Below are 5,547 nucleotides of genomic sequence, written 5' to 3'. Positions count from 1 at the left end.
CTGGGAGTTTTCTTAAAGAAACTAAGAGGAGAGTGGGTGCAAGCGTAGGTTAGTAGACGCTCCCTGCGTGCGTCGGCGTTGCGAGGCGAGAGGGGAAAGCGTAGCAGAGGGAAAAAGTTATGCATGCATATTGTTAGTGCAGACACCGACGTCGTGGAACATAGACCCGAGCAAGAGATGCTTTGTGTCTAAACAGCTGAAGTTGCTCACTTATTTGTTCAAAATGTTAGTCAGTTAAGGGTGCCAGAACTTTGGGTGTAATTAAGAAACAAAGTTTGCAACTTGAATGAGACAATATGCTATGTATGGTGCTGCACAAGCAAATTGAAGATGCCTGTAAGGTCTCTTCTGCCATGGTGTGGAGAAAAGTTTTTTCATAGAGATTTACTGGTATACTAGATGTAAAAAAATGCAAGTGTTCTTGTGCATAACTAGACACTATGATTGAAGCATTCATGTGAAAAACCTTTTTATATGTTGTTTTCCTTCATGAGAATTTTTATCAATCTTTTTTAGACTACATTGACAACCTTGTAGTGAAGCTGAAAGCATCCCGAAGTACACTTCCTCGAGTAATTATAGGAAAGCTTGGTAAAGACATCGTGGTAAGATTTCTTTCAAATATCTTTTTGAACTTGATAGCTTGAAGAGGCCTTCCAAAACTAATAAACTCCCCATTTTTCATTTGTGGGATGTGTAGACTGAAGTACAAGCAGACTAATGTAGGAAAAACGGCAGTAGAAACAGCACGCAGTCTGAAGTTATTTCGCTTAGAAAACTAAAACTACAAGAAAAAAGCAGATTCTCAATTCACTTTTTGCTGGGTTACCTGACCACATTTCACTCGCCCCTAGCATTGGAGGGCTGCTCATTAAAATGAGCTCAAAACGCCAACATAAGGGAAGCTCGCACATCAGTGTTGCTTGTTTTTTGCAAAGTATTATTGGCCTTGTTGCCAGAGTAACAAATCTGGTGCCTGAGGCCTGGCTCGCCAGAAACGAGTAGGAGCTACTGTGTTGAGGCGACATATTTTCTGCTGTTTTTTACAACATTCCGTGTCACATTCTCCTCTTTTGCTGAAAAAGGAATGTGAGGGAGGATGAGGGTGGTGAAGTATATGTTGTTAACGCGTCGCGAGTCGTTTTTCGAGCTGACTGAGGAACTAAAAAGGTACAATGCGACCCATTAACAACAATGAAGAGTGTACTTCATGTAGGGAAAGAGGCAGCCCGCAAACGTACGACCTGCGCAGTAAAAAAAAATCCTGAGGCGAAATAATAGCCAGCGTGTCTGTCGTGTTTTTTAGACACAGTGATCTTTTTTGTTGCTGCCGCATCTGTTCAAGGTTGAATGAAAAAGGACAGAAGAAAAAGAAAAACCTATAAGTAACCTCAATTTTGATTACATGCCACGATTGTTTCTGATGTTACAATTCTCGAATCACAGGCCTCAGACCATAGTAATATTTCTGTGCCAGCAATGAATCGGTCAGTGATTGTTAATTCATGCATACTGTCTAGGCTGTAGGTCGAGTTCTTGCTGGTACTGATAACATAATTAGACCCCAATACGTTTGTAAATGTTGTTTAGGAAGTGCAAAACATTTGATCTCATTTGTATATTTTTTAATGATTAAGGCACCTGAAGGTATGCCACATCGGCAGCAGCGAAAGAGAAGCTATTAAGATGGAAGATGGAAAAGAGAAGCTATTAGGATGGAACTCGATCGTATACTGATAGCTTCTAAGGATTCCCAGGACCGTGAACAGGTAAGCAAAATTTATGCATGCACTGTGTTGTTAAAGGCAATACTGAAACATGATGGCGAACTTTCAGTCAATAATTATTTTGGTTGAAACTTGATCGAATAAAGTAACATGCTGTATCAATATTTTATGTGTCATTTTGTGATAGGTGCAGTTATAATGCCCAAAACCTGTTGGTTGGTAAGCTCTGCTTTTCGGGCATTTTTGTTATTTAGTCTAATAGTGTGTTGTAGTTTCCATTGAATGCTTCAAAATGTGTTGCACTATTTTTTACTTAGCTTTCTTGTTTTGAATTTTATTTTGTTGCACTGTCTCTTTCCAATTTTGGATAGCTAGAGAGGCTATTTCGATGAGTTGTTGCCTTATTTTTCTCATGCTGACAAATTTGTCAGGTGCACATTGATCTTTCATGGCACAGTTGTGCCATAGAAAAGAATGCCACAATCGCATCTTCAGTGATGAGAAATATTTTGTTGACCTGCTGCTCAACTTGTGCTTGGTGTTCTCGCAGCAATCGAGTAAGCCAGCTTCAGGCCTGTTTTCTAGCGCCTACTGCTGTAGAGGTCTAGTTTACATCACTTCAGTTTTGCACAAAACAAAGCAAATGACTTGCTTCATCGCCCAGAAGTGTTTAGTCAAGCCCCTGGACATGTGTGTGGCAGTTTATTCACAGTTCAAAACAAACTAGGGTACTGCATTTTACGCTGTGTTTTCAACGCTCTGATGGTTTGCATATATTTTTAACATGATTATATAAAAACTGGCTGGGGCATATTGATGCAAACTACAAATAAATACTCCCGGCTGCAGCGGCTGCATTCCCGATGGAGGCGGAAATGTTGTAGGCCCGTGTGCTCGGATTTGGGTGCACGTTAAAGAACCCCAGGTGGTCAAAATTTCCGGAGCCCTCCATTACAGCGTCTCTCATAATCATGTGGTGATTTTGGGACGTTAAACCCCACATATCAATCAATCAATCAAATAAATAGTATGAAGAAAGTTTCATAAAATAAAGCTACTAGTTCTCTGCAAAGAAATATATCCGTGAAGTCCTTCTTTCGCAGCAGCCAGCTTTTCCGTCCCGTCCGTTCATGTGCGAAGAAATACACGAGTTGTTTCGATGGAAATCAATTTTTTTGCTAGTTGTTTTGATGATCCGAAACTTTAGGAGAATATTCACTCCCTTCGAGACTCTCACTTAGTGAAAAAACCTACTCTCGTGTGTTCAGCCACTCCAAGCCATTGTGAGACCGCAGCGCCGGTGTTGGCGTTTGTGTTTGGGACCCCCCTTCCACCTTTCTTTTGTTTTTTGAGATGTCATTTTTCTTTTGGTGCCAAAAATGGTCGAAATAACTCAGCATGTCGATTTGACTTATGGCAGCGAAACATGATTATGCTTGTCACTAACGGCAAGTTCATCTCAGCTACAAATTAGAAAAAAGTTGGTAGACCCTCCTGTGCCCTTCCTTCCCCTTTCAGGGGTGCTACGATTTCTCTTTTGCCAGGTTGGCAGGTATGAGGAAATAAAGTGCAGCGAATTGGTTGCTCTAGTAGATCACAGCAGCAGTTACGCCTCTACGTATCGGCATCTATACTGAAGGTTTTTCAACGCTTCCGCAGGATTTTGGACGATTCCGAAGAAATCAAGTGTGATGTTGGACGACGGTTGCCACGGATTCGGTGGTCCTGTGCTACCGACCATTTCAGCTTTTCGACGCCTGCTTCACCACCTGACTGAGCCATCTGTGTTCGTGCATTCTACACGAATATCAGCGTCGGCTATCCTTGGTGGATAAGGAATCATCTGCGTGGATCTACTGCGCTGATCACCTGCTCGTGTTCCTGCATAAAGCGGAGGCCCGTCTCACCCAGCGTCACTTTGCAGCAGCAGTTACGGCTCTACGTATCTGCATCTATTCTAAAGGTTTTTCAACGCTTCCGCGGGCCTTTGGACGATTCCGAAGAAATCAAGTGTGCTGTTGGACGACGGTTGCCACGGATTCGGTGGTCCTGTGCTACCGACCATTTCAGCTTTTCGACGCCTGCTTCACCACCTGACTGAGCCATCTGTGTTCGTGCATTCTACACGAATATCAGCGTCGGCTATCCTTGGTGGATAAGGAATCATCTGCGTGGATCTACTGCACTGATCACCTGCTCGTGTTCCGGCATAAAGTGAAGGCCCGTCTCACCCAGCGTCACTTTTCAGCAGCAGTTACGGCTCTACGTATCGGCATCTATTCTAAAGGTTTTTCAACGCTTCCGAAGGTCAGTGGCCTTCTTGTTGTTTTGGGCATCGTGCGTTGCCGTGACTGCTGCTGTGAGTGATTTAGTGCTGTGAGTGATTTAGTTCTGCAATTACTACCGGACTGTACAACCTTGCTCATTGTTTTGATTGCCTACAAACATGCCCTCAAATGTCGAGTTAGCGAAGCGCATTGAAAAGCTTGAGGCCTGGACTGAGAATAAACTGGGAGAAAGAGCCTCTAAACTAATTGAAGAATGCAAACCCAAACATCTGGCACTAAAAGCAGAGACGTCAAAGTTGAAGGCTGAAGTACAGAGCCTCGTGTCAGGCGTCAGTGGTCTCAATGCGCTTGTTGAGGAGCTACGCTACTAGAACGCCACGTTAGTTGCCTCTAATAAGTCTCTAAAAAACAAAATGAAATTTTAACCAACCGTGTGTCAGAACTGGAACAATACTCGAGACTTAACAACGTAGAACTAAAGGGAATTAAGTGATCTCAAGGGGAAGATTGCACAGCCATAGTAAAAGCTGTGGCTACTAAAATCAACTGCACTATTCTTGATTCTGACATCGACGTCATTCATCGTGTCCCCACTAAGAATGACTAAAAAAAACATTATCGTGCGCTTCTGTTCTCACGATAAGGAGCAAGAATTTTTAAGCAAGGCTCGCAAGGCCAAATTGCACACGAATGATCTCGGATTCCCAGGCCCTCATCATTATCCTCTGCATGTAAATGACCATCTCGCCGTAGAAAACAAAAGGTTGTTTGCGAAAGCTCTTTCCCTCAAGAGAGAGAAGGATTGGGCGCTCCTTTGGATGGATAATTGCCATATTAAGGCGAGGCAATCAAACGAAAGTAGGGTGTATCGGATTCGCACTGAAACTGACCTTTCTATCTTTCGATAGATCTGGTCACTTATCTATCTAGGAAACTCTGTGCGTCATCATGTTGTCTTACTTTAGTATCAATAACATAGATTCCTTCTTGAATAACTCTGCCATTTCAGGAATTCGCATTAATGCGCGTAGTCTAAGAAAAAATCATGATGAAATAAATGCTCTTTTACCCTCCTTCAAAAGTTCCTTTTCCCTCGTCTGCATCTCGGAAACATGGCTTACACTAGAGGATCAAGACTTGTTTCGCTTACAAGGTTACTTATCAGAATACTGCAATCGCACATCAAGTAGCCATGGTGGTGCAGCCATCTTTATCTCACCTACTTTGCCCTATAAACGCAGATCTGACCTTCATATTGTCGTCGATAGCTGCGAATCTGTTTGGATAGAACTAGACAAGCCTTCATCCACTGGTAAACTTATCATTGGAACTATCTATCAGTCGCCTTTATCGTCAATTTCCTAGTTCTTTTTCAAGTCTCTATGCTGTCCTTGAAACATTATCATGTGAACGTAAAAATGTTGTTATTGTGGGTGACTTAAACATTGATTTACTTGAAGATACTTCCAATCGCATCGAATATGCAAATTGTTACCAAGGTTTTGGTTACGAGTCCTTAATCACACTTCCAA

General features: G+C 42.4%; 1 long non-coding RNA gene across 1 annotated transcript; it reads left to right on the top strand.

The window, feature by feature from the left end:
• Nucleotides 1–515: 515 nt before the first annotated feature.
• Nucleotides 516–5,077, top strand: LOC142814113 (uncharacterized). The gene is made up of 3 exons (XR_012894813.1): nucleotides 516–605; nucleotides 1,638–1,769; nucleotides 3,387–5,077. It is a non-coding gene; the product is annotated as an uncharacterized LOC142814113 (long non-coding RNA).
• The last annotated feature ends 470 nt before the right edge of the window (nucleotides 5,078–5,547 follow it).

The sequence above is a fragment of the Rhipicephalus microplus genome, chromosome 4 (assembly GCF_043290135.1).
Source record: "Rhipicephalus microplus isolate Deutch F79 chromosome 4, USDA_Rmic, whole genome shotgun sequence".
Taxonomy (NCBI): domain Eukaryota; kingdom Metazoa; phylum Arthropoda; class Arachnida; order Ixodida; family Ixodidae; genus Rhipicephalus; species Rhipicephalus microplus.
The sequence above is the reverse complement of the archived record's forward strand: the minus strand, read 5'-3'. Positions and strand labels throughout refer to the sequence as shown.